The sequence below is a fragment of the Sciurus vulgaris genome (genome assembly GCF_902686455.1).
Source record: "Sciurus vulgaris genome assembly, chromosome: 9".
NCBI classification, from domain to species: domain Eukaryota; kingdom Metazoa; phylum Chordata; class Mammalia; order Rodentia; family Sciuridae; genus Sciurus; species Sciurus vulgaris.
The window spans coordinates 10,424,704-10,436,365 of record NC_136469.1 but is presented as its reverse complement, the minus strand read 5'-3'; positions in this window follow the sequence as shown (position 1 = coordinate 10,436,365).

Below are 11,662 nucleotides of genomic sequence, written 5' to 3'. Positions count from 1 at the left end.
AGAAATAGCACTGAAACATGCAAAAAAGGTCAAGAGGGTGCAGGGACATTGTCTGCAAGATCACTCAGGACTATGTCATCATCTAGGAAACACACCTTTGTTGGACTTTGACTATTAATGAAGGACTTAGGTTTCGAAAGTTACACATTCACTTTTTATTGTCTACAAAGAATGTAAATAAAATATGTATTGTAAAATGTAACCTCAAAGATACAGTTTCTACTGCTCGGTCAGACATCTTTGGAGTCAGAGGAAAACAAAGCACATTGTTTTGGAAATCTCTGTGCAATATTTATGTTTATTGCTGAACTGTGCACCCTTTGATATCTAGTAAAAATAAAATCAAATGTGAATTATTTATTGTATTTTAACATTTTGACATCATTCAGTTAACTAGTGTCCAGGAATCAAAAGAAATTGATATCCATTACCTTTGTTATTTTCTACTGGAGATTAAATGAATTAGTGAATGCTTTCTGACCCTCCCAGAAGAGTGCCTTCTTTCCTTTGGTTTGCAAGTTAGAAAGTGTGGAATTTAAAAGATGCATTATTTACAAAAAGGAAGAAACATGTCTGTAGAATGTATAAACAAATCAGAATAGTAGCCCCCCCCAAAAAAAAAAAAAGAAAAACAGCTAAAAATTGTATTTGCTTTAGGAAACTTGTCATGTGGCTATTAATGGGAAGCCAATAAACTATCAAACAGACCTAAAGATAAAGGTCCACAGCATGGCACAGCAACTCAGGCCTGTAACCCCAGTGGCCCAGGAGGCGGAGGCAGGAGGAACTCAAGTTCAAAGCTGGCCTCAGCAAAAAGTTGGGGATGTGGCTCTATGGTGGAGGGAGTGCCCCTGAGTTCAATCCCCAGTACCAAAAAAATTTTAAAAATAAATAAAAAACCCCACATCTTTATTTTATGATGTGTATTTGAATCCTTCATTTCTCAGATAATGTAGCTGTTTTATGTTGATTCAAGTTAATTTTTAGTATTCAGGTTAAAATTTATTAACTCATATATGTGTATTTAATTAATGTTGAACAATTATATTACTAACACTTGTAATAAATAATACTTGAGAAAGCAAGACAAAGAGTAAAATATATAGAAAGACCAGCTTGGTTTTATTTCAGCAAAGACCAATGTAAATTTTTAGTCCCTAAAAATTAAAGAAATAATAAACCTAGAAAGAAGTCTCTGAGATCCTGCCTAGAATGTGTGAGGGCCTTGATTCCAGGCACTACAAAAACAAACCGAGAGAGAGAGAGAGAGAAATATGAAATGATCTTATTTATAGACAAATACAATTTTAAGTATATACACATAGAGAATATATATATATATATGCAGATATACACAGATATCTAGGTAGATATGCATAGATAATAGATGTATATTATAATATATGCTATTTGGTCATAAATAGACACAAGATAAAGTAAGATAATCAACTAGAGTTGTAGCCTTTTCAAGAATGTTCTACTATGCATTTACCCTCATAAAGCAAAAGTCTGCTTTGATTTAGATGAAATATTAAATAAAAGTTGGAGGAGAAGCAATTTTCCCTTTGTTGCAATGATTTTTTTTTTTTTTTTTTTTGGTATAATAGTAGAAAACGTTGGTAAGAAAAATCGGACCAAGTTTCAGAATCAGCGAGGAGAAATCAGTGCCTCAGTTCAGAGACCACCAATATATGGTGACCAGATTCAGCTCATTAACTAAACCCGCACGTGAACTGTTGAAGGGAGAGAGGAGGTGAACTGCTTCTAGTAGCAGTCACCGCCAGAGGACCATGTCTGTGAAGGTCATAAAGAGGCTTCACATTCTATTCCAATAGCCTACGTTGTTATTATGTTTGCATTATAATTCATTTGCAAGTCATCCATTGTCAAAAATGAATTTCGGATTTTAGATGGACAAAAAGAAATTGCTTGCTATGAAAACAACAACAGATCTTTAGTATTTAATTGGCTATATAATGATAATATCTGTAAAACTAATAGCAAAATCCAAATATGATTTTATTGAAAAGTTCTTTAGCACTCTCGCTTATCATCTCTCATTTTCTTGGATGTGCTAGACCTAAATTGCCACTTACAATGTGTGATGAACATACAGAAACTTACATGTTGCCTTTTGTTTTATCTAGGAGCAAGTAGATTGTACAAATAGGCTTGATTGCTCTGTGATAGAAAATGTGACCATCTGTAACAATTCATATTGTGAACTTATTACATAGATAATTATTATGATTAGTGTTACAATTCAGCAATCAGAAATCTGTACAGGATCCAAAGGAACACAGCAGGATAATACTCCATCTAAATGGGCTCAGGAAAAATGCAATTTATTTGACACACTCCACAAGAGAGGCAAAATCAATTGGACATATAAGGTAATCAGTTTTCCTTCCCTCAGTGGCTGGGCACAGGAGCCAGCAGCCCGCATGGAAGGGTGCCGGCCACACAGAACCAAGGTTATGTCATCTGCATAACCACAGATCAGCCTTGGACATACTCAAGGTATCGCTCGAGTTGCTTTCACTAGACAGGGCAGATTACCCCAAAGACAAGTTCCTTGCACCTATGTTTAGATAGAAGGTATCCTCATCGCCAAAGTTCTGTATAACTGTCTTATGAACTATTCATTGAAAAACTAGCAAATCTTAATGTGAAAACCATAGCCTGATTTAAATGTTTTCCCACACCTAAAGGGCTTCTGAGTTTCAAAGACATGATAACTTTTTATTACCAAGCTGATAAAACTTGTGATTGTTCCATTTCTAAAAAGCTGCTGTGTGCTTCCAGTTAATCCACATCTGCTGTATTAAATAAAATAAGACAGAAGGGAACTTGGTGGGAGGTAGAGAGAGGGAAGGCAAAGGAGTCCTAAAGATATGCAGGTGGAAAGTCGTTATCTTAAACATCTGGACCTGTTTACTAGGTAGTTTTTGTCCTGGGATAGATACTTGTTCTATTTACGTACTCCCTCGGTAGAATACAAATAATGTTTAAAAATGTAATGCCTTTATTGTATAAAATATCCAAATGCTAAATGTTAATTTTTAGAATAATCAATTTTATAAACGTTCACTTGAAGTATCATTTGTTTTTATTTAATAGAAAAAAGATAAGCAGTTTTCAGTAAAAGTTTTGAAGGTATTAATTTCATTATTTATTTTTAATTTCAAACTGCTTATTAATGACTAAGTGATATCGATATGGAAGAAGAGAACTTCATTATATATTATTTTCTTCAAGGTATTTCATACATATTTAATGTGTATTTTGTGTCATAAATTCCAGGTGCCATTTCATTAAAACTACATATTTGCAGAGGGGCTGACTGGTGTTAGTCCTTCTCTCTTTTTTTTTTTTCCTTTGCATATCATATTAGTCATTTTCAAAAGGACATGACACACTTCTTTTACAGATACAAAAAACTGATAAATGAAACACAAGACTGTTTTTCCACAGTGGCTTGCTCCTTTTCTTTGAAAGATGTCAAATAAGAGCTGTGTTTTGTTTTCAGAAATATTCTACCTACTGACTTTTTCTTTTCAAATTACTTTTATCAAAATTATATTGCAATTCTTGAAAAATTTCAATAATTCCATGAATCTTGCAGCAGTGTCTTATTCTACTCTTCCATACCCCAAATTCTCAATGGCAGAATTACAATATTCAACACTTTTAACTGTTTCTTCTGTCTTCTATGTTTTCTAAATGACATGAGTATTTTGTTCTTGATTATTCCCTCTTGATATCTACAGAACTCCCCAAGCAGAAAACAGGAGAGAAGGACTGGGCTTTTTTGTTCTTCCCTCTTCATGTCCAACTGTAAAAGCACGCATTCATAAAGACCTGCTTAAGCACATACACACAGACACACACACACGCACGCACATGCACATGCACACATGCACACACACATGCACACACATTCTTCCAGTAGACTTTTATAATCAAGAAACTAATAGTAAATATTGGTATTTTGTGACTATGGGGATATTATTTATAGCCAGGTCATGTGGAAAATTTCACACAGTGTGTTGTCTGTATATTTCCTGTTTTGCTCAACTCTGCTCATCTGGAGGTAATTGTCCATTTGTTCTCTTTCCAGTGTGACCCTCATTAACTCATGCTCCATCCTGACAGGTCTTCTTAATGAATCAAAACTCATCCACGTTCATCAGTCTGGCTTCCTCTTGGAGGCACTTTTCCCGGGGTCCTCTGTCCTCCAATCCCAGCAGGAAGCACAGCTGTCTAGATGTCTTGCCGTTTGCTCGCGCTGAGGCTTCCTCTCCCTTCTCACCCTCTGCGTGAGAAGTCCTGCCCTCCTCTTTGGTGGGAAACCCCTTTCAGGATTCCCGGCCTTTCTCTCTCTTCTTTCCTGCTCCATGGTTCCCGTGCCTTCTCTTTGTTCCTGCGAAGCTTCTGCACGTGTGCTTCAAGACCTCCAACGCCTGAGATCTTTTCTTTGACTTTCACATGCAGTTGGTTGTCGGGATGACACACCCACCTTGTCTCTGCATTTTGAGGCTGCCGCTCCCTGTGCTGCTAGCTTCCAGTGGGCAGGCTGGGGGCATTCTGTGTCATTGTCCTTTGTAGGTGAAAGAAGCACAGGAGCCACAGTCAAAGCAAATCACGGGAGAAGTTCCATTCTATTTTAAAAATGCACACACTTATATAGGGCCGGGAAGAGGCTGATTGGTTGGGGCATGAAACAGGGTGAGAGTTGATTGGGTGAGCCTTGTCTGGGCAGGGAGTCCAGCATTGGTTGGGTGCCAATTTGCACCTGCAAAAAGAAGTTATGAGGAGTAAAATCAGGAAGAAAACCTCGGCCAGCGCCATGTTGACACCTAGGGGAGGGGGGTGACCTTATAGTAAGTGTCTTTGTTCTAAGAATTTAAAATTCTTGCTTTATATCCATTTTCAAGAAATTTTGATATGAATGATTTTGGTATACATGAATTTTAAAATCATTATTTAAAGTACTCTTTGAACTTTTCTGGAAACTATTTTTGGTTATGAGAAGTGTACATGATTTTTAAATAGAATATCACTTTCCAGCTCTTGTTTTATTTTTCTGGATTTTTTTTTTTTTTTTTTTTTTTTACTTGAAATTGATACTCCTGGGTGGATGGACTCTCTAATTTTGATATATTTTCTCTTCTGTAATATATGTCCCTGTCTTTAACTCTTAGATTTCTGGGATTTTTCATCAATTTTGTCTTTTACACACACACACTCACATTCACATAAGGATATTTTCTGAGATTTCTGTTTTCTAAATCGTCTGTTTCTTTGATTTCCTTTGTCCTCTTTGTAAGATTTCTCTTCATGTTAGAGTTCTTCTCAAGCATCCGGGGATTCTTGTTCACCTGGCAGTATGTATAGTGACATGCTCAAAATCTGACTGCACAGGCTGGGTTTTGAAACCACCCTTTCTTATAATTTGTGAAAGTAAATGAAGCAAACATATTTTGACCATCAAATTCTCATTTTGGGTTTTGTAAACTATAATAGAAAGTATATAATTCAATATATCAAACTAATGCAGAAAGAAATTAAAATACTTGTACTAACATATTAACAGAAGCCCCTATCTCAAATCAGCTTGTCAGCTAGTGACCGACTCCAAAGCTTGATAAATTTCAAGATGCTTTCAGGCCTTTCAAAGATTGCCACTGAAACAGAATTTCCATGATGCGTCTTTATATTAAGGACAATAGCCTGAGCTCAGTGTATTTTCCCAAACCTTTTCAGGTTTAGATTAATTTTTTAGAGGGAATGTGAAGGTGGATTAGATAGTAATCCAGCAAAAACCTTTGAAAATGGCACAGGTTTTGATTTCAGTAAATAAATTGTCTTTATGAAAAAAAAAATGAAACCCCTGTATTATCATTAGCAATAAAAACCACAGAGATTGGCAGACTAAAAATACTAATTCTGTCTAGGATTCAGTTATCATGAAAGATTTAACCATGATAAAAATTATTACCAACCAATTTGGGTCTTTATATAATATCTTCTGATTCAATCTGGTATGTGGGTGTCTTTATTTTTACTAAAACAAAAATAAAGAAAAAGAAATGGAAAGATAATAAATCAAGTTATCAGCCTAATTTATAACTATCACACTTCTAAAAAAGGTTGTGTACATAAATCCTCCTTTAATTTAGCACATTTAGTCTATATACTCCTCACGGAGGGAAGACTCAGACTATGGAAGCATAACCTTAAGTAACAAAAGTTGTGTTCAAGACCTGTATGAACAAGATCCCCATGAAACTGTCACATCAGCAATTTTTTTTTGCAAAATTTAATATATAATACTAACATGAAAATTTAATAATTTAGGTATTTATTTTATTCTATACGATCTGCAAATCCACAAAAAAATCTTTTTTATTATTAAATAGCACATGATAAAAGAACTTAGGATAATAATAAAAATAAATTCAGGAAACAACCTTTCAATCAAAATCTAGGGATCACTGGGCCCAGTGGTGCAGGCCAATAATTCTAGCAGATTGGGAGGCTGAGGCAGGAAGAGCTCAAGTTCAAAGTCAGCCTCAGCAAAAGCAAGGCCCTAAGCAACTCAGTGAGACCCTGTCTCTAAATAAAATACAAAATAGGGCTAGGGATGTGGCTCAGTGGTTGAGTGCCCCTGAGTTCAATCCCTGGTTTTTCTCCCACCCCACCCCACCCCACCCTACCCCGCAAAATCAATCTAGGTATTAACTTATTTTTTTAATTTTGAAAGCAAGACTGACCAGTCAATGTACTCCTGTCTTTCTCCCGGTTCCTGGGCCTCACAGTACGTAGACACTGCACAGTGTTTTTGTATTATGTTTTATATCAAAATGATTATGCTCTTAGTGATTCATGGCAAATGAAATTCAGAGAGGGGAAAAGCCTAGATAATTGAGAGATATTTTAACAGTATGTGTGACACTCTGTGAATTATAAACTTATACTCTTTGACTATACCATAATAATGACATCCATTTTTATAGCACTTTATATTTTGATTTATTTTATCTCATTTAGTTTTCTAAATTTACTTTGAAGGCTTTAAATTTAAGTGAGAACTATAACGAAATCATTTCTAAGAAAGCATTCTAAAATTCTACATAGAAAAATATAGACTAGAACTTTTTTCTTTTACTGTTTATAAATTTAAACAGGAAAGGAAAGCTGAAAATTAAATTTATACACATATAATATTTTAGCAATACAATTACATTGAAGACATCCAAAGTTTTCAATAGTTTGATAATACCTTTCTTAAGGTTAATTATTGTACCATAAAAATGACCCTTCAAAGTGTACCGTCCTGGGATATTTAGTATATTCACAGTGTAACCATTACTACTACGTGCTCAGAATATCTTCATAACTGCAAGAAACCCAGTGCTCTTGACAGTGTATGTTCATAATATTTTTAGCAGTTAAAAAAGCACACACACTTTGTTCTGAGGACAGGACCCCAATGAAAACTTGGATGAAGTTCATTTCTTAATAGAACGTAATTAGTGAAGGAGGCAGCTTCCCTCTGACATGCTTCTGCACGCACCGAACTCAGCAATTTTGACTTCATGCTTGAGAGAAAAGTTCCAAAGGGTAATATTACAATATTATTTTTCTGAATCTTTATACTCGGTGGACTTGCAACGTCTACCCTCTTAAATGTCTTCTGCCCAGGTGTGTAATGAATGTGGTCATCCCCTGCGCTAATGGCCCCCTTCCTCACCCTTTCTATCTGCAGAGATTTTGCCCTGTGATGTGGTGGTCCTTCCACTGGGCCCTTGAGGAGTCACATGCTCTGCTTTTGGTCAGCGAGGTTTTAGCAGAGGTAATACAAGCAGAGGCCTGCATTGAGCTTGAAGTTTGGGGCTTATTTTTTCTTGCCAGCTGCCAAGGTCATGAAAAAAGATAAGCCTAGGCTGACCTGAGGTTCCTAGGAGAAAAATGAGTCACATGAACTAGAGGCAATCTGCAGATTCATGAGTGAGTCAGGGGAACTGCAGTTGTGTGAGTCTGTCCCCCTGGGCAGCCTCCATCAGCTGCCATCCAGCCTGTGCCACCTGCGAAGGAGCCCAGCCAAGGCCTGCGGTCCCCTAACCACCACGGCAGAAATGTGAGCCCCGACTGCCTGTTGATTCACACGCTACAGAGGGGCTGTAGCTGTTCTTTATGGAGTATTATGCTGGTGTACTGGAAAACTGACGCCATGAATAACTAATGAGAAATGAAAATCATACACCGTCATCATCGGACATTCAATAATTCCTCGAGCTGTGGACACCTGCATATGAATAGAATTTCCTGAAGTTACTACAGCTAAGATGCTTCCTGGATATATCCACCACAGCAGTAGATCCTGCTCCTATCATGGGTGGGGTGAGCTGGATCGAGAAGGGAACTGAGAAATTCCTTGGATAACTGGTTTAAGACAGTAACAGATTTTCTCCCTCAACCAACAAAGTAGGCCCTAATGAAAGTAATGTCTTCTAGAAATGAATGACATCTTGCAGGGAAGGCAATCCCCACAGACTCAAAGAGGAAGTGGAGCAAGTGACTGTTGAGTTGGATGCCATTTTAAAAGATAACTAGTTACATAAATAGTCAAACCCGCTGGCTGTTTCAGAAAGTTTCAGTGCACCGATCACCCATCACAGTCCAGATTCCAGTTATCTGGGATGAAACCAGCACTCACAGGCTCGGCTGCTGTCAGCATCTGGGTTTGTGGAGCAGGTATGGCAGCAGCCGCAGCAGGGAGTACTGAGGGGTCAGAGTAGTGAACCTCAAGCTGAGGACACACGGTCCCTCAAGAAGTTCAAAGACTGGTGCAGGAAAGGAACCAGGAGGCACTGTGGAGGATAAGCTGCAGATGGACATAAGGGCAGCAAGCCCGCAGGGGTCGGGGTCTTGGGCTATGGGCATGAAGCAGACTGAAGATTACATGGTTTTCTTCATGGGATTCCAAGCACTTGACAGGCTGGCTTAAAACTGCAGAGTGAGGCCAAGTTCTTTGTCCAGGTGACATAGGAGACTTTTATTTATTCATATAATAGCCACATTTGGAAGATCCAGACCCCTACATTTCTGGAGTGGACAAATATATATCTTAGAACCATCCTGGTCATAGTCCACTTAGGTGGACCTATGTGGACAGAGGGTCTGAGATTCCAGGTGACGTGTTCTCCATAGTAACCATAAAATAATGAGAAAGTGAGCACTATAATTCAGCATAATATGATTTAAACTTCTAAGAGTCAGTTGGGAAAGAAGTCTCTATTGTAACCTTGTGTCCCAGGGTCCCAAAATTCTGGTTAAAAATTAACCTTTTGTAAGACAAGCTATTTGTAAATTGGACTGTGAGAACATAGCTCTGCTTTCCCATAGTCCCTACCCTACTCAACATGCAGTGCTGTACCCAAACTGTGCGCTCTGCTCTGAGGGGCAGTGTTGCTTAGATGACTCAAGTACTGTGAAGACGTCAGTCAGTCATTCAGTGCATTCACTAGTGAGTCCATCCATTCTGGAAATATGTCCAAACACCTATCTTGTGCTATTCTCATAAATAATCAGGCCCTATTCTAGAACTGAGAATATCATTCATCTGAATTGTGTAATCTAGGGTAAGGATCAAAAATAGTAAAATATAAGAAAAAGTAAGAAATGATAAGCATTATAAAAACAAATTTAATCAAGACAGGCAGGAAGGTAGTTGGAAAAATACAATTTTAAACATGCCATCCTGGAAAACCTGCCTGAGAAACAAATATGTTGACATAAGTTGGATGACGTAAGTTAGTGAGAGACAGGACTCCCAGAGAAGCAGCCTTCCAGGCACAAGAACAGTGAGCACACAGTCCCTGAGCAGGACTATGTGTGCTTCGCTTGCAGAGTCATACCAAGAAAGCCAACAGGCCAACAATGCCAAACCTCCCAAAGCTCCCTGAGCAGTTTCCTACTTTGAAAGGAATAACTCGGCAGTAGGGAACTTCCAGCTGCAGACTATGTAGCCAAATGGAAATGGCCTCTTTATTTTTTTTCAAGTTATTTCTATTGTGTGCTTGTAGAATACAACTCTCCTAGCAAGCATCCTGGCACCCAGATCCCATCTTTCACTACACCAACTACATCGTTCATCCGATGTAACATATTTGGCCACCCAGAAATTTGAGGCAGTGCAATCTTGAATGCCACCCACTAAAGAAAGAACTAATTACTCCAGAAGTATGAGTATTGGGCATTTTAGCAACAATTGACTAAAGTGTCATAACCCTGTGTATTTTGATGTATGAATTCTAACACACACCCTACAAATATGATGACAAATATGATTCTTTCTATCATAGAACCAATCCCAAATTCTTCCTAGATTTATGAAGATGGCACCAAGGACAAAATGTCACAAAGCTATCAACTACTAAGGCAACTGTTTGTTTCCAAATTCAAAGAAAAACTCTCTTAACCATAATAGCTATAGATATGAAAGAAAGGACAATCCAGAGTTTACAAGTTTGCTTCCAAATATATAACATTCCTACCAAAACTATGATACTTGCTTACCTTCTAAAAGCCATCAAACAGGCCAGGCTGGGCTGGGGAGATAGCTCAGTTGGTAGAGTGCTTGCCTTGCAAGCACAAGGCCCTGGGTTCAATCTCCAGCACTGCAAAAAAAAAAAAAAAAAAAAAAGAATAAGCCACATCATGTTGTCATCGGCCTTCTGATTCACACACAGTCACTCCACTGATCCAAAAGTCGATGTATTCTTGTCTCAGCTGTGTAGCTATTTTTTTCTGATGGTCAGTGATTTCCAAACATCCTAATGATTTTCAAACACCCATTCATACACTTGTTCATCAGTGTGAATGCAGAGGTTCTCATAACACCACACAAAGAAGTTGGGTACAACAGTGGAAGTATCACAGGTAGGGAGAAAGATAACAGGGACCTTGGTAGAGTTTTTTATATTAACCAGTATTTCAGAATGTCAGAAAACAAGACTGTGCTTTCTGTGTGTTTATTATTGGTTGTAGTGTTTTGGGTTTTTTGTTTGTTTGTTTGTTTGTTTTCCATCCTACCTCCAACTTAAAAAAAGTACTGCACCATTTTCTGTTGGACTGTGTACATTGAGCTGAAAATTACCCAGGGTAATCTGACCTCAAAATAAAGATTTGGAAGAGTAAGTAGATAAAAGACAAAGACTACTGAGTGTTGCCATGAGTTAGTCATTATATTTGTTGGTAAAGGGCAGGTATGGAATCCCCTCTCTCTTGAAGTAGCAAATAGACAAAAATACAGGCATATTTTTAAGGAAATGAAGAACAGAAGTAAAATCTATTACCCTGGTGATGGGCATACTTCTGGAAATAATTTTCCATTAGAATCCACAGAATGCACAGAGTGCACCTCCAATTAAATGTTACAGGACAGTGCTATTTCTAGTACTCATGGCCAGAACATTTTAAAAATAGACTGGAGAGGAAGAAATTTTGACTGAGTGATGAGGAAGAAAACAAGAGACGCAAAATAGCAGAAGCCATTTACAATGCAGGCAGCGAGAGGCAGATCTGATGCAAAGGACAGAAACTGGAGAACAAACTGGAAACCCACTTTTGAACACAAAATGTCAAAAAAAATCAA